The sequence below is a fragment of the Dasypus novemcinctus genome, chromosome 7, assembly GCF_030445035.2.
Source record: "Dasypus novemcinctus isolate mDasNov1 chromosome 7, mDasNov1.1.hap2, whole genome shotgun sequence".
NCBI classification, from domain to species: Eukaryota; Metazoa; Chordata; class Mammalia; order Cingulata; family Dasypodidae; genus Dasypus; species Dasypus novemcinctus.
Genome location: NC_080679.1, coordinates 125617181 through 125641373, shown reverse-complemented (window position 1 = coordinate 125641373; position 24193 = coordinate 125617181). Strand labels below are relative to the sequence as shown.

General features: G+C 46.6%; 1 pseudogene; it reads left to right on the top strand.

The window, feature by feature from the left end:
• The first annotated feature begins 190 nt into the window (after positions 1 to 190).
• LOC101412796 (cilia- and flagella-associated protein 221-like) lies at positions 191 to 23770 on the top strand (annotated as a pseudogene).
• The last annotated feature ends 423 nt before the right edge of the window (positions 23771 to 24193 follow it).

Sequence of the window (24193 nt, the reverse complement as noted above, 5' to 3'; positions counted from 1 at the left end):
ACCTGCTGAATCAAAGACTCTGGGCACGGCCTGGCCCCATGTCCCAGTCCTCCAGGGATGCTGATGCTTACTAAAATATGAGAACCATGGGTCTATAGCTTTGTTGTTGAAGAAATGCTTTCACCTGTTTTAGCTTATTTGCTCCTGATAACAAGCTTGAGGTAGGTAAGCAGATTTCTGCGTTACAGCCATGAAAGCAAGAGTAAGTCACTCGCTCAGCAGGAAACAGTGGAGCTGGAATCTGACTTAGGCCCTTTGATCTCAAAGCTCACAACATGTGCATGTTCATTGCCCCATGCTGCCCATTGGCATGGGCTCTCTGCTTCCATCAAGTCCATTTTTAACTGATCTCAAAGCTCACACCCTGTGCATGTCCATTGCCTCATGCTGCCCATTGGCATGGGCTCTCTGCTTCCATCAAGTCCATTTTTAACTGTCTCCTCCTACCCACTTTTTCCTTGCCTTTACCCTTGCCACTCCAAGAATGTGTGCTGCTTCCTTTATCTCCTGTTCAGGGCCACATGTAAAGTTGAACTTGGGCTCTGGTGGGTCTCAGTACCCCTTGTTCATTCACTGATTCTGTGGACACTGCCTGGTGCTCGGCTTGCACCCCAAGCAAAATCATCTTCTCCATTCACACACACGCATCCCCACTCACAGACATCACAGTTTATGTTCTTTCCCCTCTCCCCCTGTCCCTCAGAAGCACCTCAAGGGTCGCCTTTCTTGACAGAAGCAGTCTCACCATGTGGGACTGATTTCTGTATGACTTCTCCTGGAGCTTCCCCAATGGCCCTAACTAGACCATAAGTTCCTTATAAACCCAATCTCATCTTCTCTTTTTGGTTCCCACCCCAGAAATATCTCCTGAAATGTTCTGCACACCAGAAGTATTTAAGAAATGCTTATTAAATGAAAGAACGAATAAATAATAATTTGATCTGAGATCAGACTCTTAAGTCAATACTCTGTTTGGATTAAATGCATTTGCCTGGAGTGAAAACTTAAATCTAAAAGGTGCTAATATTTTATATTCACAGAAAGGCCATGAATTTCATCCTAATTTTGACCCACTTATTAATAACACATGGATCAACAGGTTCAGGGCACAAAAGCGGTTTCAACAAGCAGCACGCAAGGTAAGTCTCAGCACCAGATTGAAAGTTTAATTTATTTGATCATCAGCACAGGGAAGTTGAACAGTCGGTGTTTTTTTTTAAATAACAGTTTTATTGAGATATAAATCACATGCCATATAATTTGCCCCTTTAACTTGTACAATTCAATAGTTTTTAATATATTCACAGTTGTGCAGCCATCACCATTATTTATTTTAGAAAATGTTCATCACCTCCGAAATAAACCCCAGTCCCATTAGCAGTTTCTCCCCATTTCTCCCTCCCACCCTCCATCCTCTGATAATTGCTCATCTGCTTTGTGTCTTTATGGATTTCGCCTACTCTCCACATTTTGTGTAAAAGGAATCAGACATTTTTGTTACTGGTTTCTTTCACTTAGCATGTCTTCAAGGCTCGTCCGTGTTGTCACACGCATCAGCCCTTCATTCCTTTTTGTGGCTGAATTGTATTCCATTGTATTAGTAGACCATATTATCCATGCATTCATCAGTCTGTGGCTGCTTGGGTTGTTTACACCTTTTGGCTGTTTTGGATTATGCTGCTATGAAAGTTCATGTACAAGTTTTCAGGTGGACACGTGTTTTCACATCTCTTGGAGATATACCTCGGAGTAGAGCTGCTCTAGGACACAGGGAGTTTGATGGATTCTTTCTGGAGAGAACAATTGAGAATTCCTGTGGGATCTTGTATCTAACACTCAGGCTGATGGCTGGCAGTGCTGTGGCTTGATCCACCTCACACTGGTCTCCACAAAGTACATTTCTAAGCGTGGCTCCAGTGGCTTCCTCTTGTCCAGCTAAAATGAGGACTTGTTAGCCTTTGATGCCAGGAGAGTGTTCAAGGTACCGTCAAGGGGCAGCGGACTTGGCCCAGTGGTTAGGGCGTCCGTCTACCACATGGGAGGTCTGCGGTTTAAAACCCCGGCCTCCTTGACCCATGTGGAGCTGGCCCATGCGCAGTGCTGATGCACGCAAGGAGTGCCCTGCCATGCAGGGGTGTCCCCGCGTAGGGGAGCCCCACGTGCAAGAAGTGTGCCCCGTGAGGAGAGCTGCCCAGCGTGAAAGAAAGTGCAGCCTGCCCAGGAATGGTGCCACCCACACGGAGAGCTGACACAACAAGATGATGCAACTAAAAGAAACACAGATTCCCGTGCTGCTGACATCAGCAGAAGTGGAAAAAGAAGACGATGCAGCAAATAGACACAAGAGAACAGACAACCGGGGTACGGGGAGGGAAGAGAAATAAATAATCTTTAAAAAAAACAAAAGGTACCATCAAGTCTGGCGGCAACCACTCTTCTCCAGTCCCCTACTGTCCCCTTGCACTCTCCCTGTCCCTCTCTTCTTCCAAACACCCCCTGCTCATTCCCTACCACAAACTTGTATGTTTACACCTCATCCTCTGACTAAAATGCCTCTCCAGCTCTCCTCCATCTGTCTCCAACCCTCCCTGTCCTTTGGGCTAGCTCAAGTTCACCTTTCCTGGGAGAAGCAGTCCTTCAGTGCTTTAGTCCTGGGGTCTTCTTGGTACCCCTTGCATCTTGTGCCATCTGTGGGTCTCTGTCCCTGCTATGAGGTGAGGCTGCCCTGGGGACCATGAGGCACCTCCAGCAGGTCAACTCTGTAGAGCTCAGGCCTGAACTCTGGAGCCTGACTGCCCAAGCATAATTCTTGGAGCTGCTTCTCACAGCCTTATGCTCCTGGACTAGTTCTATAACCTCTGTGTCTTAGTTTCCTCATCCATACAAGGAGGATAAAAATAATACCTTTCTTGAAGGGTCACCATGAAAGTTAAATGAGAAATTACACCAGGAACCCCCAAAGTTTGAGTTAAGTATTATCTTTCAAGCAGACCTTCAGCCTGGGTTGGTGGCCCCATTGAGTGACCCGGTCACCACCAACCAAGGCCCCTAGAGAGCCAGCGTTCCCAGTGAAGCTTTGCTGAGAACATGTACAGAGAAGAAGGTGGTGGGCAGAGGCAGGCAAAGTGAGCTCTAGGGAGGAGGCTGCAGCAGTTGACAGAGGGGACAAATCAGCAAGAAGCTGCCCAGCCTTGCTTGCTGTGAGTGGGGCACCCTGAACCCTTCTGGAAGGAGCCCTCCAGCCTAACAAAGCCCTGTCCAGAGTCATGTGCTTTGTTCTGAGTGCTGGCTCTTAATCCTTTCCTCATCACGGAGAGTCCTACCAGTCTTAGGTCCAAATATATACTCCTCCCAGTGGCTTCTTGCCATAATCCCAGGTAGTCACAGCCCAGGCCATTAGCTCCAGCCTGGGCCCTGCCATAGGCCCCGCTGCTTCCAGTCTCCTCTCAGCAGCCAGAACAGTGGCCTTCCCAAAGCTTAATGAGGATAGCAGCTCTCCCTTCAGAAAACCCTTCTCATTACTATCAGCATAAAATACCCATTTTAAAAAATCAAGGCTACAAGGCCCACTGGGTCTCACTCTGTTCCTTAAGTATATCCTCAGGATCTTTGGATTTGCTAGTTTCCTTTCCTTGTAACTCTTCCCAAGGTGACCTCATCACTATTTCCTCATCATCCCAGTCTCAGATCAAACCTCCCCTCCCCAGAGAAGGCCTTCTCTAATGACCCTTGCACAAGGGGCCAGATCCTCTTCCAGTCCCTTCCGTCATGCCCTTGTTCATTTCCTTATAGTGCTGGCTTGTTTTCCCACCTAGGGGCTTATTGTGGCCACTCCCTCCCCTCCCCACACAACTTGGACTCTCAGCTTCAAGCAGGTGGAACTACATCAGCTCCCCGCTGCATCCCCAGCTCTTTGACTAAACAGGCCCAGAGTAGCCAATTGAGAACATTTGTTGAATGAAAGAGTCTTTTACAGAATGGCAAAGAGTGCTCATCATGGAACCAGTGATCTCTTCAGCCCCAGCTCTTGTACCTTCACTTTCAGTAGCATCCTCTCTAAATTCCAAGCAGGGTGGAGTGCATTATCAGGGCCCCTAATTCAAAGCTTTCTCTAGAATCATCCGTGTCTTCTGGCCTTTGGCTCTGAAAATTGCACAGTGGTAGCATTTTTCCTCAGATGCCTCCAAAAGAAGTGATGTAGAACTAATCCTTCTTTCCTGCTCTGGCAACATGTGAAAACCAGGGCTCATAAACTGGGTGGGACAAGCTCACCTGTTCCCCTGGTCTTTATTTATTTTCAAGCAAGTCACCCACTGCCTAGACCTAGAAGTCCCCATGGCCTTCACGTGTGGCAGTGTGACACTTTGTGAATTCTGACTTAGAGTGCCCCCTCAGCCCTCAGTTGTGGTTGAGGGAAGTGAATGAAATTGAGCTCCACAATGAGCACGTATCAATTATAACTTGAAATCATTGTTCTTCCCAATTCCAGATCATGGTTCACCTGCGATTAATCCGTATGCTGAATGCTGTTCGTGAAATTGACAAAGCGAGGCCACTAAAAGGGGTTGGTCAAAGAAAACCATCACTGTTAGGTAAAGTATACCTTTGAACTTCAGCAGTTTCAACAGTGAGTTTTCTTTATGATAAATTTAGCTGAAAAGGAACAGTATTTTCAAAAATCATGCATCTTACTTTCTTATAGCTGCTGTAACAAATTACCACAAAATTAGTGACTTAAAAACAGAACAAATTTAGTGTCTTAGAGATCTGGAGGTCAGAAGTCTCAAATGAAGGGGTCAGTAAGGCTGCTTTTCCTCGCGGGCTACTGGAGAGAAGCCGTTTCCTTGCCTTCTCCAGCTTCAGGAGGCGGCCTGCATTCCTTGGCTCTTGGCACCTTCCTTTCATCAGTCCAACCTCTTCCTCCCCTCCCCTCCTCTCTGCTCCTCTCCTTCCCCCTTCCCTCCCCTCCTTCCTGTGCTGGGGATTGAGCTGGACCTTGTACGTGGGGACAGGCACCCACCCACTGAGCTACATCCACTCCCCCTTCAACCTTTCTTCTTTAGTCATCTGGTCTCTTTCCCTGCCTCTGGCCCTCCGGCCTCTCTCTTATTAGGACCCCTGTGATTACATTGGGCCCACCCAGGTAATCTAGAGTAATCTTTCCATCTCAGAATCCTTAATCACCTCTGCAATGTCTCTTTTACCTTGTAGTGGAACATGCTCCCAAGTTCTGGAGATTAAGACACAGACGCCTTTGGGGGCTGTTATCAGCCTGCCACATCCCATAAAGCAAACCTTCATGCTGGGTCTGGCCAAAATACCTGCCCAGTTGACAGCAGACAAGGCCGACCCAGGCCAGGTTGTGGCACCTGTGACATTGGACTGTGGCTCCACTCTCTGGTTTTGTGTCTTCCGCTCCCTCTTGGAAGCAGGGGGACTAGGACCATCGTCACTTACACTTGCTGATTGACTGAGTCTGATATCATCTCAATGTAGCATTTTTACAGAAAGTTTTGATGTCATGTTGTGGGACACAAATCTTTGCTATTTAAAAAATCCCAGCGCTCCAATCCCCAGGTTGGTTGGGGCTTGTTGGAGGCCCATTCTCAGCAGCTTCCGGGTGTCCCAAAGGCATAGTCCCATCCTCTCCCAATATCAGTCTTTCCAATCCATGGATCTTCTGAAGGTGCCCAGGTGGCCCTGACCCCTCCAGTCTCATTCTATTCTGCCTTGCCTGACTGTCTCGGCCTCCCTCAGGCTTGTCACTCTCGCCAGCAGCAGCCACATGCTCCTTTCTTCCTCACTGCCAAGATCCAGAAGTTTGTATAGCCTGTGTTTTTCAAAACATTTTACAGCATTTTTTTTTAAAGATTTATTTACCTATTTTATTTCTCTCCTCCCCCTGCCGCAGTAGTCTGCTCTCTGTGTCTATTTGCTGCATCTTTTTGTCTGCTTCTGTTGTTGTCAGTGGCACAGGAATCTGTGTTGCTTTTTGTTGCATCATCTTTGTTGTGTCAGCTCTCCGTGTGTGCAGCGCCATTCCTGGGCAGGCTGCACTTTCTTTCATGCTGCACGGCCCTCCTTACGGGGCGCACTCCTTGCGCGTGGGGCTCCCCTATGCGGGGGACACCCCTGCGTGGCAGGGCACTCCTTGCCCGAATCAGCACTGTGCATGGCCCAGCTGCACATGGGTCAAGGAGGCCCGGGGTTTGAACCACGGACCTCCCATATGGTAGGTGGATGCCCTAACCACTGGGCCAAGTCTGCTTCCCCTACAGCATTTTAATGATTTACACTTTTCCTCCCATTTAGTTTGCTTTGTTGCAAAAAGCAGATACCGTAAAATGAGTTGGCTTTTCTTTTAAGATTTATTTATTTATTTATTTATTTATTTCCAGCACACATTCCCACCTCACTGTCCGTGCTGGCTGTCTGCTCTCTGTGTCTGTTTGTTGTGTGCTCTCTGTGTCAGCTTGTCTTCTTTTAAGAGGCACTGGGAACCAAACCCAGGATCTCTCATGTGGGAGGGAGGTGCCAAATTGCTTGGGCCACATCTGCTCCCTGCTTGTTTCATCTCCTTGTTGTGCCTCCTCATTGCATCATCTCATTGTACCAGCTTGTCTTCTTTAGCAGGCACTAGGAACCGAACCTGGGACCTCCCATGTGGTAGATGGGCACCCAACTGCTTGAGCCACATCTGCTCTCCTCGACTGGCTTTGTACAGTGGGAATTTATTAGCTTACAAGCTTACAGTTTCGAGGGTGAGAAAAATGTCCAAGTGAAGGCATCCTCAGGTGATGCTTTCTCCCTGAATACACTTGCCAGTGATCTTGTACTCCTCCGTCACATGGCGAGGCACATGGTGGCATCTGCGGGGCTCTTCCTTCTCTTCCAGGTTTCATTGCTTTCAGCTTCTTGCCTCTGTAGTTTGCTGCCTCTGTCTCTCTGTTCATCCCATTTATAAAGGACTCCAGTAAGAGGATGAAGCTTGTCAAAAGGCCCTACTTCAAATACATTTGCACCCACAGGAATGTACTCGCTTTAAGATAATGATTTTCTGTGGTCCATACAGTTATAAACTACCATACCTCCTTCTGTATTGTATGTCTCTGGTCTTCAGCTTCCAATAGAGAAACTGTGTGTATAAAAAAACACTTAAAAATTTATCTGCAAATTATGTGTGGCTATCTCTAAAATCTACTCACATACTCCTTTAGTTTAACCTTTTCTTTTTTCTTTCCTTGTAAAGACAAAGAATATTCATGAGAAATACCTTAATTAGGAATTATAATTTTTGGGAAAGAAATTTTTTTTTTTTTTTTTTTTTTTTTTTGGGAAAGAAATTTAAAACAAGTTTTTTCTTTAAACCTGAAGAAGCAGTTGAGCTTAGGAAAAAAGGGGATAAAAAATGGGGGAAACTATATAGATACCTTACTTTTGAAATGGTGTGACAAATATCCAAGAGCTGTCAAAATATTAAGCTAAAGATGGTAGTTTCCCATAAAACACTTTAAGAAGCCCTAAAAGTACTGTTTTCTCCCTACCCATAGACAAAACTCCCTCCAAATACCTCTTTCTCCCTGGGATGAGTCAAAATGATTACTCCATCCAGTTCTCTGTGTCACCCAACATTGTGCTGCCCTTTGCCTTCCCATCCTACAGTCCTCCACAAGGCTCCGATGAGTTGGTGGATGCTGTTAGCCTGAGACATGGGAGAGGATGGGGTCCGACCATAGTTGGGCAGCCAAGGCAAACTCCAGTCTATTCCCATCCCCTAACCTCTTCTAGGGACGTTCTCAAGGAGATCTGTGGCCAGGGAACTGGGCCCAGTGGGAAATCAGGGATCATCTCTTTGCATCTGCCTTGCATCTGATACACCTGTGCAGAGCTTCCTGGTAAACTGGGCTGGGTCTTGCCCAGCCTGGAATATGGCTCAGAGCACTAGAGCCCTTTCCAAGAACCCAGACCCAAGAACTGGTGTGAGAGCAGAAGGGCAGAGAGAGAAACCAAGAGAGCCAGGCCTGGCTCCAGGAGACAGGCTTTGCTCATCAGAGCCCTTCTGCTGCATGGGGTAATGGGTATGCCAGAGAAGGGCAGCCCCCAGATTTGTCACCCAAGCTAGTAATTAGGAAATGTGTCCCCAGAATCTAAACCATCAGACTCACGATTCTCTCCCTATACGTAGTTCTCTCTTTCTCTCTTAAAGGGGGTGAGCAGGAGGTATGACAGTTCTTTTCTTTTTCTCTTGGGCATAATGATGCATTATAATAAAAATAATAGCTAACCTTTACAATGCATTTACTGAGTGTCAGGCAGTATCTAAAGAGCTTTAGTGGTATCCACTCATGTGATCTGCATCAAATCTATGAGAGTGACTTATCATTTTACAGAAGAGGAAACTGAGGCACAGGGTCACATAGCCAGTAATAAAATGTTGCTCATGTTCTCCATGGTTAGTAATAAAAAGTGTGATTAAATCAATATCAAAGAGTATATGCAAAATGATTTTTAATTTGAGAATAAACTTGCCATTCACATTCTGAAATACTTGCTAAGCATTGTAGATTAATGTACTCAAGAAATACAAGATCAACTTTCAGAATCCATGTGTTTTTTCCCTTAAATAAATGACTTAAAATATCAGACTTTTTGTCTCATATGAAATAATACATTTGTGATTTTCAAACAAGAATAAATGCCTAATACTCAATAATTAATGGGGTACGGATGAAAAACAATGACCACATGTTCTTTTGGAACCCACCTGAGACCTTTGAATAATTCAAACCTTACACGTTTCCTTTGGTCCTTGAGTTCTATGAAGACTTCTCTGCTGGTCAGGGCTAATGAAAAATGGAATGTTCGGTTTTCTTTTCTAAAAAGAATTATTGATTCCATAAATTCTGTATTTCATCCTTCCTATGATCCACATTCTTTTTACATTTATCTTCTTTGTAATTGGGAAATATTTCATACAGAATTGCCTATTAGCATGGCCTCATAACTAATTTAGTAATGGTGTCTTAGCATGGATGAAATATGGTATTTCTTGAGTGCACATAATATGTCAGGCACTGTCCTAGGTTCTGTGTGTGTCTGAGACAGAAATCAGCACACAGAATGCATATTGGGGTGCTTTTAGGATTAGCACGTGTGAGGGGGCAGGGACAGAAGGACTGGCAGGGAGAGAGGCTTCAAGCCTCGCATCAGCTGAACTGCGATGAGCTCTGAAGCTGCGGTAGGTAGAGGCCCATGTATTTATACCCTTGCCTTTTTAAGAAAAGATTTATTTATTTATTTCTCTCCCGCCCCCTCACCTCATTGTCTGTTCTCTGTGTCTATTTGCTGTGGCTTCTTCTTTGTCCGCTTCTGTTGTTGTCAGAGGCACAAGAATCTGTGTTTTTTTTTTGTTGCCTCATCTTGTTGTGTCAGCTCTCCGTGTGTGCGGCACTATTCTTGGGCAGGCTGAGCTTTCTTTCATGCTGGGCAGCTCTCCTTACAGGGTGCACTCCTTGCAAGCTGGGCTCCCCTACACGAGGGACATCCTTGCGTGGCACAGCACTCCTTGTGTGCATCAGCACTGTGCATGGGCCAGCTCCACATGGGTCAGGGAGGCCCAGGGTTTGAACCGTGGACCTCCCATGTGGTAGATGGATGCCCTAACCACTGGGCCAAGTCTGCTTCCCTACGCTTGCCTCTTTTTTTTTTTTTTAATATTTTTATTCATTTTTAAAAAAATATTACATTCAAAAAATATGAGGTCACATTCAACCCCACTGCCCCCACCCCACCATTCCTCCCACAGCAACACTCTCTCCCATCATCATGACATATCCATTGCATTTGGTAAGTATATCTCTGGGCATTGCTGCACCTCATGGTCAGTGGTCCACATCATAGCCCATACTCTCCCATGTTCCATCCAGTGGGCCCTGGGAGGATCTACAATGTCCGGTAATTGTCCCTGAAGCACCACCCAGGACAACTCCAAGTCCTGAAAATGCCTCCACATCTCATCTCTTCCTCCCATTCCCCTCACCCAGCAGCCACCATGGCCACTTTTCCCACACCAATGCCACATTTTCTCTGTGGACCTTGGATTGGTTGTGTCCATTGCACATCTATGTCAAGAGGGGGCTTAGATTCCACATGGATACTGGATGCAATCCTCCTGCTTTCAGTTGTAGGCACTCTAGGCTCCATGGTGTGGTGGTTGACCTTCTTCAACTCCATGTTAGCTGAGTGGGTAAGTCCAATAAATCAGAGTATAGGAGTTGAAGTCTGTTGAGGCTCAGGGCCTGGCTATCATATTGTCAGTCCAGAGATTCAAATCCCCTAGATATATCTTAAACCCCAGCACCAACTACAATTCCAGTAAAGTAGCATGAAAGTCTTGTGAAAAGAGATCCCATCTGTGTCCAGCTCCATCACGCAGAAACACCAGCTCCAAAGAAGGGCCAACCGACATGGCAGTGAACCCCATCTGCCATGACCATAGAACCTGTGGGTCTGTTTAGCCCTCAAAAGAACCAATACCTGGGGTTGTATCTACTTTATCTGTCTCTGAGACTCTGCTCAGGTGTGCATTAGGGCAATCCTTCTGACATCCTCCAGACACTTTTTTAAAGACTATAGCCAAAATAAATAAATAAATAAATAAATAAATAAATAAATAAATAAAGACTATAGCCATATAAACTCATTTCTCCTTTCCATTTCCCCCTTACATTAGGTCAAACTATGCTTGCCTCTTGACCTTCAACAAAGGCAATGCCTGAAGAGGGTTGACCCCTAGAGCTGTTTCTCTCAAGAGGACTCCTGGCAGCTCGGAGACATAGTCCTTCAAGCCTGGAGGGGATTCTGGGTGATGCTGCAGTAGAAAATAGAAAAGGTAAATCACATACAGAATCTTCCCTCAAGGAATTCATCACTCCTGAGGAGATGAAACATGAATGGAAACAAGTACAATTCCACCTTGGATATGACATGTGGCCTAGAAAAGTAGTATAACTTCCTTTCCCAAGTATGACCCTAGAATGACTGTAGGTACCCAGTTTCATAGATAGCTTTATGGAAGAATGAAACAAAGTCCTCAGGGTTTAAATTAAGATTGAAGTCATAGGCATAATGGACTAAAGGCATTTTCACCCCACTGCCATTTCTGGAAAACTGGAATCGAAAATGCAGGTGAAAGCTTCATTTTCAATGAAACAAGAAACTAGTTGCAAACCATACATTATGCTGAATGTCCAGCCCAAATTGTAAGATGCTATGAGCCTGTCCATCCTTAAGGCTTAGGGCAGGATGCCATTTTTTCTGGTGTCACATCCCTAAAAGGCCTGCCCAGGGATTCTTTGATGGTAGTTACAAGCAGGTCATGGGTCATGCATGGAAGGAGGAGGGACTGCTGTTGGAGACTGCAAAATGGCAGGGGAGGTCAAGGCAATATGCCAGTCCTAATCTGTGATCTACCCTCCTCTCCAAGGAAAATGGATAGAAGTGAAGCTAGTGAAGGAGGGAAGGAAAGCAGCACCCATCAGATCACCAAAAAGAAAGCCGGTGATTTACGGAGTATCTCTGAGAGTGATACCTTCCTTCCGGACCCCTGAAAACCAAGAGGGAGACTTATGTCCAGGATGGAAGGCATTGCAAATTTGAGAGATAAATCCAAACGGCAGTATCCTGTTTTATTCCTCTCCACTCTAATCTGCAGCTAATGATCTCCATGGAACTGTCTTCATTCAAAGATGAATGAGAACCAGAAAAGGGTCAGTAGAGGATTTTGCCTAGATACTGGGGCAGAGTGGTGAGAGAAATGGGAATGGAGGAGGAAGAAGAGGAAAAGAGAAAGGGCATCAGCAGTAAAAACATCAATAGAAGAAGAATTGACCCAGGAAACAGAGGAGGAGTTTGGAGGAGGAAGGGAATCTTCATATGCTCAAAAATTTTTCAGGTAAATTCTATCTTTTTGAAACAAGAATTTGTAAAGGTGATATGGGGAGAGGGGCATTCTAGAAATTAATTGGCATGTTCTTTTCAGTTTCACATCAGTTTCCTTTTCTGTTAAACTTAAAAGTTTCCTTTAATGTTTGCTGTAATTTTAGAACCACATATATTTGGATCCCATTTCCAAAAGTCACTTTCATCTTTATGATTGTATATAGGCAGAAGAGATCTGAAATCATGTTTACCAAATCCAAATGCTAGAATTTTGAATGAATTTTTACCTTCTTTTATTACTTTCTTATTGCTTGATTGCAAAAATGAGCATTGCCATTTTTACAAACATGAAACCACAAATCGAGAAGACTATGATATATAATCATTATTCCCCTTTTGAGGAGGAGTATCAGTGAAAATTCTAGAAATACTTCTTTGGACCATATGAACTTACTGCTACTTAATCACTTTTGACCTAAAAAATTTGCAATTTCATATGAAATTTTTCAGGATAGCAATTCCAGACAGAAGGATAGATTTGAATATTAGAAGCTTCCCTCCTCCCCAAGGCCAACCACAATTGGCTTTTAATCAGGAAAACATCCTGGACCAGCAGTGAATTACAACAGAGTCATCATCTCCATATCTCTCCATATCTCTGCAGTGATTTGAGAGTAGAGCCAACTAGTATTCTTCCAGGCTGGTTTCCAATCGAACTGCTGATTGATTCCACAGCTATACACAACCTGAGGAACAAAGGCTTAAACACACATCTGCATGTGACTCTTTTGGGAAATGAAAAGAAAGATGAAAATGGTTGGTTGCTGGAGTTTTCCTCTTTGAAAGAGAATAGAAAAGGCCTCAGAGATGGCCAGGCCTGCAGTGCCAATTCCTTAAAAAGGCAGAGAGTGCATTTTGGGCTACAGGCTTGGGTTTCAGTCCTGGTACCACCAAGCACCTATTCCTTAATTCTTTGGAGCCTCAATTTCCTCATCCATGAAATGAGACATTAAATTTTATCAGCTGTTGATAGGATTGAATGAGCTAATATAGCTCTTCACACATTTCCTGGCATATAGTAAATGCTCAATATATGTTAGCTATTATGTATTATAACCACCCCCACAGCTCCTAGTAAGGGCATAAGTTAGGATCACAAATGCCTCAAGTTTTCTTTACAAGGTTATCCCAAACAAAGAAAGATGAACCTTGTACAGTGTTTTTTACTGGACTTGGTAAACGCCTGCTTTCCTAAGAAATCCACTCTTGACTCCTGCACAGCAGACTTTAAACCCGCTGTCCACCTGGACTACAGGTATACAGTAGTGTCTGTATTCCACCCCACGTTAGCGTCACTTCAGAGACAAAGCCAGTGCCTTGCAACACTTCAGAGTGCCATTCCAGTTGTATGTTCTGTCAGCAGAAGTAGAATTTCACCTAGTCTTTGGTAAATTAATAAGATATCTCATCCAATTGGTATAAAAACCACGGCAAAAATCAATCTCAGATTATTTGATGCTACCAATAACTACTTTCCTATGGTAGGAAATCAGAGAAAACTAGGTTTCCTCCATTATAATTCCTGGGCTGGTGTTTCTTGGTGCATTTTGAGTTGTTGTTTGGACCCAGTTTCAAGGTTACCGCTGGTGTTTGTGTTCCTCCAGCTCAGTGGGAATGTGACCCTCCTCAGTCCTGAGAGGCATAACCAGAGCTGCCTCAGCACCCCGCACGTGGAGTAGCAACTGGGGTCGGGAACAGTGTTCCTTGAGAACTGTCAAATTCCCCTTTCAAAATGTAGTGGAAATAGAAGCTTTTACTCTGTGGATTATGTGCCAATTTTAAACTTTTCACATTTTAGGCTCCTGATGGTCTTGGACTGGTCCCAAGTAAGTCTTCAGAAGTTCAGATCAAGCAGTGTTATTCCTTCTTGAATTTGCAGGTCAGACCTGTCACATGGCATTTGTTGATTGTGTTTCTTATGAAGTCAACAAAATATTTTAAAATTTGAATTGTATTATTTTATGATTTTGTTCTATTATGGGTGATACTGGGTAGCATACTACATATGTTTTTCTGCTGTTATTTTATTGTATGTGTGAGGTGTAACAGATCCTTTTTGTCAAACGTGGCTCACACAGAGCAGTATGTTAACTATGATATACCACAGATTGTGCATACATGAAGCTCTCCAAACTGTGTTTATTAGAAACTTGAGGAAAAAAGACAAGATGAAGTGAATAAGAGTTAGTCGACCTCTCTTGAGGTATATGACCACTTCTTTTTGGAAAATGTAAATCATTTAAATTGACCAGCTAATGTTGGGTGTCTTTCTACAGTTAAGCCATCTGGTATGGGAGAGGAAGTATGAATCTTTATGTGTGGTGGGACACAGAAGAAGGCTCTGGACTGACATCTATCTGGTGCTGGTCCAAATTAGCAGTTGCCACAATCTCCAGTTATAACATGATGCATGTTTTACTTTTAACATTGGGTGTCTCAGAAATGCTGTTGTTTAGAAGTAGATCCCACCCACCCCTTGAAGCAACCCAGCATGTGTGGTAGTGCTCAAGAAGGGTAAAGGATTTTGAAGGATATCCACTCAGTTGTCTTCTTTCATTGTCAGGTCCCTCAAGTGTACCAAATCAAGGGGTATCAGCCATTCTTTATCCAGAAGTCATCGACAAGTTACAAACCTCAAAAGCTTTCTTGAGCCCTGAAGAAAGGAGCTGAGGTAACATGTCCCATCTCCCAGAATTGCCCCAGACTCCCTCCCCCAGCCTACCGTGAACTCAAGACTAACTGCCTCCTCTTGGTCCTTGTGAATGACGAAGCCACCACCATCATCACCCTTCCAAAGCAGGACACCAAGCCTCAGCTCTCTGGAAAGACCTCGATTTTGAACATGAAGCTGCTTGAGGCCTTGGCCAAGTCCCTAGACTATGATCAGCTTTATAACTTTGTAAGTGACAGTCTTTTGTTCTCTGTTCCTTTATTTCAACAGTGAGTGACTTTATAAGAAAACTGAAGCGTTAATAGGGAATATGTTTTCTCTTGGAATTTCAAATGTTTAATTATATCTCATCTTGGAAATTGCGTGCCAGTGTTTATTGTTTGGAGAATATCTGCATTTCTATCTTTCAAGAATTGTAGCATTTGTATTCATGATCTTTTGTCATTAGCTGTACATACATTCATGGTATTATAAATGAAGAAGAAGAAGACAGGAAGAAAGAAAAAGAAAAAGAAAGCAAAATCACCCCAAGCCCTGTCACCAGAGTTAGTGTCACTACAGTGATTTGCTGATTCCTTTTTCTGTCCTTGGGCAGAGGTTGGTGTCCCTTCCACGTGTGTACCTCTTCCTCTCAGTTTTCTCTTCCATTTTTTCTATAACCTCACTTGATTAACCTCCCTGAAGCACACTCTGCTCAGGCCACTACCCTGCTTGACATTCTTCACTGGCTCCCTGTTTTCTGGCAAATCAAGCCCAATGTCCTGTTGGCCAGTTATAACACCCCAACTCCATGGTGCCCTGCTGTATGTGTCCCAGCCACACTGTGGGCCCTCTTCACTTACACCTGTCTACCCTCTCAGGGTTCCCTCTTCTATCCTTCCATTTCTGTCGACCCAATCCTGGTGGAATCAGATCCAGACAGGGCGTCTGATGAGGTTCTATGTAATAATGTGACCATCAGTGAAAATCCACAGTTATTGCCCAAGTTATGGTCTCTTTTCTTAAATATTCATGCACACATGCACACACCCATGCACATTCACTTACACATGTGCACACATGGAATTAAGAAGTACCTGAGACACTACTTAGGCGTCTTCCCTCTCTTCCATATAAGCTCTGCCTCTCATGTGGGCACAGCTGCTGATGGTCATAGCCAAGGTCACTCAGCTACTTGGTGTAAGAGGAGGAACCAAAACCTGCCTGAGAGCCCTGATTCCTTACCTCGCCCCTGCTGTGAAATCGAGGTTGCTTTCCTCTGCGAGCTGCGATGTTAGCACTTTGGCCATCATGGGACGCACTCCTCATAGCCTCGTTGGGTGACGGAAGTGTTCCACAGAGACATGGAGAATCTTAGAGCTGGAACTCACCTCACAGGACATTTGCCTCAGGGTTTCCACCCTTCATTTAGTGGCAGGGTCCTCTCATCAAATGGAATCTGACCTGGAAAGCCAACAGGTAAAATTGAGGCAGTTCTGGCTGCTCAGATTGTCATGGGGTCAGGGGCTCTGCCCACACCTCCTCTGCCCTCGGGACATCTCCAGAGGGGTGTCCCTGCACAATCTTGGGGTTCCCCATGGCAGGCTGTAGAACCACTCTTCCACCTCTGGTCCCCAGATCCACACACTCCACTCCACTCCACTCCCATTCTAACAGCAGGAAACATGTAGCCTCAAGAGGTCAAGAGAATTTTCCCTAGTCAGGCTCATACTTTCTTGGAAAGTATCAGAATTTATTTATTTATCCATCAATTCCACAAATACTTGGGCACAGATTCCATGTACAGGGTGGGAACCCAAGCACGGCCGTGCTCAGGGACAGCCTCCTCTGTGGCTCCTTTCTATGAAAGCCTGTGTTCGTATCATTCCCTACTTTTTGCTAGTGGACACGAGCAGAGGACGAGGGAATCTGAGGCCCTGTGCTCTGGGGAGCATTATCAGGGATGGTGGCTAGATCAGATGCCCGTTTCGCTCCCGTGGAATTTTTGGGTCTATCAGCTCTGCCTGTGTTTGGAAGAGAAAAAAATCTCAGGATTTGCTTGTAGAGCTATAGTTTCTAGATAAAGTTTCACCTATGCAATTTTCCTTCATTGATGCATTTTTATTCCTATTTTACAATCCACTCTTTCGCTGTTTTCTCCATTAAGAGATTCCTAGTGGACCATAAAATTTGTCCCAATAATTTCACATGCCAAAATGTAGTCATTGGTTTCAGATCATTGAAAGTCCCCAAGATGTAGAGATATATTTACCTATTTCCTCTAAAAGCATTGGGAAAATTGGCAGAGGTTCCCTATTTCTCATTCTTGCCCCACATAGATTTTTCAATAACTCTAAGCCCAGAGCCTCTTGATAGGAAATCAGGTTCCTGTCTTAGAAAGTTACTTGGGCATATACTCCATCAAAATAACAGTGTAAATGAAGAAAGAGGGAAGACATGGCATTCAAGAAATAATAACTGACTTCCACTCTGGCCAAAATGAAGTAACAGGGTCTGAATTTCCCATCCTGTCGGAATCAACTGAGAAACTGACAAACACAGGAAAACATACATTGGGCATCAACTAACAAAGGACAGTTGTCCCTGAGAGATGTTAAGTACCAGAGGTGAGCCTTGCGGGTTACCTGGAGAGAGCATCCAAGCTGCAGCAAAAGTCGGGGAACCCACACTAAGCCCAGGATTCTTCCTAAGTTGATGAGAAGGAATGAGGGGGCCAAGGGGCTGAGAGGTCATGGGACAGGATACAAGGGAGGAGAGAGGTGCAGAGAGAAAGTTCTGGAGCTGGTGTTGGGTCTCTCTCAAGTCAGCACCTGAATACTGATCAGCACATGTGTGTCAGGAAACTGCCCAAAGCCAGGAAAGAATAACCCCAAAGGACTCAAGGAAGCAAACCAGAAACTCACACAGGGCAAAGAGAGTTCCACTTCCCACTGCCAGAGTAGAAAACCCTGTAATTCAGGAGGCACCTGGTAGGGGACTGACCACTGGCTCACCCAGGTGGCTATGAAGCATGACAGCCATTGAATATGGTGAGATGGCCATTTCCAAAAAGGTTTCATTGACCACATTTGGCCGGAGGCTGATCAAGAGAGCTGGCCACGTGGCAACTTCATGGACCCTCTGTCAACCAGTGTAAGAGAAACTCCTGAGGGCCATGCAGCAAATCCCCTTTCCCCTGGTGTTGTACACATTTCCCCCGGTCACCAACTCATAGGGGATGCCCAGTGCCACACGTGTCATACTCTGTCCTTGTTCCTGTGCCCTGACTCTCCCGCACTGAGTGCTCATTGAGATGTGTGCTGGATCGTTCCTTCCTGGGGGAAGGCAGACCCTCCGTGGCCCTCACTGCCTCCCTGCCCTCCCCCTCTCTTCACCTCCACCCCTTCAGCCAAAGCCATCTCCCCATCACATCTCCGCACTAACATCCCCTGGTCTTTCCAGCCTCCTTAACTCCCACCCCACTCCTAGGTGCATGCTCTGCACCAGGACTCCTGCCCTTGCACCTGGGGCTCCCAGGCTTCCCTGGTTTCACTTCATTTCATTTTAGTGGGAGAGGGTCATTAGTTTCTTCACAGTGAGGTTGGGTTTCTGATGCCCACGAGGAGTTGGTGGTTATTTTTTTATTGTTAAAAAATCGTACATCGAATCTCAGCTTAGTGGTTCTGAAACATCTGTGATTAAACAACTGGAAGGGGGAGAAGAGTGTGTTTGGGAATAGGTGTTTTGTGCATGCCCCAGGAGGACCATTATAAGTCTTTATAGGGTGGGGGACTTGGTCCAGTGCTTAGGGTGTCCATCTACCACATGGGAGGTTTGTGGTTCAAACCGCGGGCCTCCTTAACCTGTGTGGAGCTGGCCCATGCGCAGTGCTGATGCGCGCAAGGAGTGCCATGCCATGCAGAGGTGTCCCCCACATATGGGAGCCCCATGTGCAAGGAGTGCACCCCATAAGGAGCGCCACACAGCATGAAAGAAAGTGCAGCCTGCCCAGGAATGGCGCCACACACACAGAGAGCTGACACAGCAAGATGATGCAACAACAACAAAAAACACAGATTCCCGTGCCGCTGACAATAGAAGCAGACAAAGAAGAACACGCAGCAAATGGACACAGAGAACAGACAACCGGGGTGGGGGGGGGGAAGGGGAGAGAGATAAATAAATAAATCTTTAAAAAAAAAGTCTTTATATTTTACTATTATGATGTAATTGCTCTGTGCCTCCATCAGTTGTGCTGGAAAATTTGCAAAAAATAATACCAACAAAAATTCTGGTGCAGACCTCCTGAAAGACCTGACCCTGCATCCAAATGGAGCCTTCCCAGGTTAAAAACATTACCCAAACAATGTTAAGCATTGGCATTTCCTGATACAATATGTCAAATGTCATCCTCTCCTTTTTCTCCTCTGTAAAGTCATTAAATGACAAAGAAGGCTCTTCTTTTTTTTTTTTAAAGATTTATTTATTCATTTAATTTCCCCCCCTTCCCTGGTTGTCTGTTCTTGGTGTCTATTTGCTGCTTCTTGTTTCTGCTTCTGTTGTCGTCAGCAGCAAGGGAAGTGTGGGCGGCGCCATTCTTGGGCAGGCTGCTCTTTCTTTTCACGCTGGGTGGCTCTCCTCACGGGCGCACTCCTTGCGCGTGGGGCTCCCCTATGCGGGGGACACCCCTGCGTGGCATGGCACTCCTTGCGCGCATCAGCACTGCGCATGGCCAGCTCCACACGGGTCAAGGAGGCCTGGGGTTTGAACCGCGGACCTCCCATGTGGTAGACGGACGCCCTAACCACTGGGCCAAAGTCCGTTTCCCAAGAAGGCTCTTCTTGTTTTCAAAACCAGAAGCTTATTTGCTTTTCAGTCAGTTGGCTTATTCCGTATTTCCCCTAATTCATCAAAATTCAAAAGAAATACTTAAGCCGTTGTAGGCTGTCATTTCAGTTTTGCCTTTTTCCAAGTGACTCAGTAAATCTACGTGGGATGAAATGAAGCTCTTAAACCTGAAAAGTGGCCTGTATGAACGACTGTGACATTTAAAAGCCCTGCCAATTTGAAGACACCTCTGCTGTCCCACTTATCTACCCCCGACGAGATGACCTGGAGTTGAAGTTTTGGTGCTGGTGGGAACCAGAGGCACTGGTTGGCGACTGTCCTGGCCCAGCGCTGAAACTGGTAAACAAAAAGGAATCTTCCTTTCTCTTCCTCTCTCTTCTGTAGAATCCCAGCCTGGGCTTATTTGCTGTGATGCACCCTCTCACCTACATGGAAACCGTGATAGATTATCATGTGTGCCCTCTCCCCAAGGACAAGTTCACCAAGGAGTCCCACATCGGCTCCACCATTCCTGTCACCCTAAGCACTTTCTCCATCACACAGTAAAGCCATCACCGAACTGCCAGCCAAGCTGGCCCTGGGCTGCCGGGAGGCGCAGGGCCCGAGGGTGGCGGGCCCCCACTGGGGTTGAGGAAAAGAAGGCTTGCACCTCGACCGAGAGCGACAGCCTCGGTGGCTTCCGCTTCCGTTCACTCTCATTCTGCCAGCCCTGTCGCCTCCTGGCCACCCATAGCCGCCTCTCGGGCTGCATGTTGCCCTTTCCCCAACATTCTCTCTCACTTTTACTCTTGAAGGCTACTCCTGAGGCTCACTGCGTTCCCATTTCAGCCATGTAAGGAGGGTCCCAAAGTGGGAAGAACCCGTGGGCAGATGCCCTCTTTCCTTTGGCACTGCCAAGTATGTAAAACTCAGGGATGGGCACAGTGGTGATGTGACAGGTGCACAGTAAGGGAGGTGGCACCAAAGATGTCCTTCCCCCTCCCCCCAGGTGACTGGGCTGTCCTGAAAACCCACCATCCAGGACACCCCTTGTGTGGGTGCACTCAGGCCACTCAGACCCAATAATTCCCAAGTTCAGTTCATTACCACACTTGGGTGATTACCCGGGTCACTCTGAGCCCTCTCTCCCTCATTCACTCTTCTAAACGAGTCCCCACAGTCTGCCTCTTCAAGAGCACGTGGATCTATCCTCTCTGTTCTGCCCCATTGCCCACCACTGTCACAGTCACTATCCCCAGAAGGCTCCCTTAGCTGCATTGCTTTCTAGTTCAGAAGCCCTTGGTGGCTCCCTGCTGCCCACAGGAGCAGCTCCAGGCTCGTGAACTTTGCCCACAAGGCCCTCTGTGACCTGCCTGCCTCTCCATTCACACCCCCTTTAGCCCCTAGCACACACCCTACACCCCACGAGCTGGTGGTCCCCAGCAGTGCCCTCCTTCATCTGCACACATGCTTCATGTCTTCGCCTGCCTCCCCCCTGCCCGGAGTGCCATTTGACGAGCTACCCATTGTCCTGGAATATTGCACTAGCCTTGCATTTGCAATCACTAAAACAGACCACAAAAGCCAAATCCATCACCCCTTGAGTGGATATGCTCTTCCCCCTATGCGAAGGAAGGAGAAAACAGGTCTCCTTTGTCCCTACTTTATTTCCATGTTGTCTTGTTTAATGCTCTTTGCTGGTGCAGTTGTCTCTTAGCTTCAGAAAAATTAAACTTAATGGAATAAAAAATTTTGGAGCTAAACTTTCCAGACTGAAAAACTGGAATCATTGCCCTGAAGGCAATGGAAGTTCTTCTTAGCCTTTACCTCACCACACAGTGGCTTTATACTTGAGGTCATCTGCGGTCACCCCTCGGGCTGAAGTGTGGTTTGCTGGCCTGGCGGGGGAGCGGCCGCGGCAGGCCAAGCCACTGCCCCCATAATAGGGTGGCTGGTCGGACTCACCGCCACCCCTGAAGGAAGCTCGGCATGGGCGCAGAGTGCCCTCGGGTGTCCCCTTCTCGGCAGCCATGCTTCTGCGGCCGCCCCTCCTCCTGGATGGCGCCACCCGATGCCTTGTGGGGCGGCACCCTTCTTCTTCCTTCTCCCTGTGCAGGCGCAAGGCGGAAAATTCCAGTCTGCCCTTTTCCCCTCCCCCGACAGCAGCAACAGCCAGGCATGGGCGGAAAAATCCAGTCTGCCCTTTTCCCTCTCCCCGACAGCAGCAACAGCCAGGCGTGGGCGGGAAACTCAAGTCTGCCCTCTACCCCAGCAACAGCAGCCACCAATCACTAAACCCTGCCACTTCCCCCAGCAACAGCAACAGCCAATCCCTAATCACCACCCCTCCCCCGTCCAGTACCGCCCACTGACCTTTCTCCAGCAACCAATCAGAACAGGGCGTGGCTTCGACCAATCAGCCTTCCCCAGCCCTTATAAAACTGTTGCCTCTCCCTCAATAAAGTGGACTTGCGTGTTTACCTTGTCTCCGCGGTAGTTCTTCTGCCGTGCGCCCTCCAGTCCTGAGAGCCCCCGACAAGGGCCTGGCCTCCCTTGTCCCCAGTTCATCGCCTGCTTCTCCGGGCGACCCCTTCGTCGCCGGCTTCGCCGGGCGACCCCGTCAGCCGAACCGCGCAACCCCTGTGAGACCGACCCCTCGTCTGCTGCCGGACCGACCCCTCGTCCCAAGCGGGACCGACCCCTCGTCCAGAGCTGGACCGACCCCTCGTCCGCAGCCAGACCCCACCTCTACCGACCGAGCAAGCCGTCGCAGTTGGTGCCCAACGTGGGGCAGTGCAACCCCACCTCTACTGACCGAGCAAGCCGCCGCAGTCATCTGCTGGTTTTCATTATAGGACATTATTCTTGGAATAACGCACTGGAAAAGATTCCAGTCCCTGGTTCTCTCATCCCTGCCCGACACCTCTAAGGCAGAGGTGAGCCAAAGGTAAGCTGAAGCTCATCTGTTTGTGTCACAGAGGCTGTGATCCTGAAAGGTTAAATGTTGAAGCTATGTCAAATTGTATTTTTAAGGCATGAGAGAAGATTACTTCTCTGAGAACTCTGATGATCTACCCACTGAGTTTCATATTTCAAATTTGTCTTATTTGAGATTCACTTTTAAAAAAATGAATGTCACAGGTGGCTATTTGGCAGTTCTTAAATAAAGTTGACAGCTGATCCACATAATTTATTGGAAATATTCACTCAGTTTTAAAAAATCCAGTTGTTTCCCCCAGTTGCTGAAATTAATCATCTACACATCTCATATCCAATTCCATATCATAACCTGGCATTAACTGTGGTGCCCCATGGCTAGTTCAGCTACACACACAACCTAGAACAGGTAAATGAGGTAAGTTCCTTTGACCAAAGACAGAAGAAATTTACAGTGCCTATATTTTTGCAAATTTTCTTATTTCTACCTTCAAAGCCCTAAGATATCAAATAAGTAGCCTGATGCTGTTTCATTATGACTCTGCCCAGCTTGAATTTACGTCTTTAGCCCCTTGTTTTTATAAACAGATTTGAAAAAGTTCTTGGTCAGCAAATGTGGCTGACATCCCAAAATGTTGACCATTAGCTGTCACCTTTTGTTCAACCCCTTTGATCTGGAATGAGGGTTCCCTCCAGTTGGGCAGAGGCCCGTTGTCTTAGTCTACCAGGCTGCTATGACAAGTACCACACGATGGGTTGGCTTAAACAACAGCAATCTATTGGGTCAAAGTTTTGAGGTGAAAAGAAGTCCAAAATCGAGGTGTCAGCAAGCCGAGGCTTTCTCCCCAAGGCCTGTATCATTCTGGGGCTGCTGCCGGCTGTTCTTGGGGTACTTTTGCTTGTTTCCCTCTCTGTCATCACACGGTGATGTCCTCTCCTTTCTCTTCTGGGTTCTGCTGACTGCTGGTTCTGACTCCTCCCTATCCTGCTTATAAAGGCCTCCAGTAATCTGGATTAAGGCCCACATCCTTCACTTGGGCCACACCTTAACTAAAATGCCATCTTCAAGAGATCTATTTACAGAGGGTTCACACCTCCATGAATGCTGATCAAGACCAAGAACCTGTCTAAATTGGGGCACATAATTAAATCCATCACACCTGTCATGGCCCCAGGAGTGTTCAGGAAACCTGAACTCTGCCACCAAACAGGAGAAGCATCCAGAATCTTTACCCACTCACCGCCACCCCTACCCCACCCCCCACCACTGATATGTCCTGGATCCTGGCTCAAAAACCCAACTTCCCAGCCCCCCCTTCCTACCACCACGACCACCAGCCTCCAGGAGCCACCTGACCTTGGGCATGCTCGTCAGCAGCCTCTCTGGGCCCACTCCTCTCCTCTGTGAGACATGGGAATTGGACTTGTTGTGGAGGCCTCTCAGCCTTGACATGTAAGTTTGAGTTGGAGTAAAAAGCTCTCCAGAAGATGCAGCTACCCCACAGATACCACCCATCTACTGCACTTCACCCTACCCACAACCCACCCAGGGTAGTGGGAGTCCAGTTTGTGACTCTTTATCACTCCTTTTTACTTCTTACTTCATATCCAGCAGAAAAAGCTCTTTCCAAATCATTCAAGCCCCAGGCTTGCTTCCAGATGCCTCTTTATGTGCTTCCCCTTTTATTTTCTAAGTGCTCCTCTACTATGCTGCTTAGCCTGGAGATTTAAATGAGGTCAATGAAAAGCACCCAGCCCAGGATTTGGGACATGGTGGGA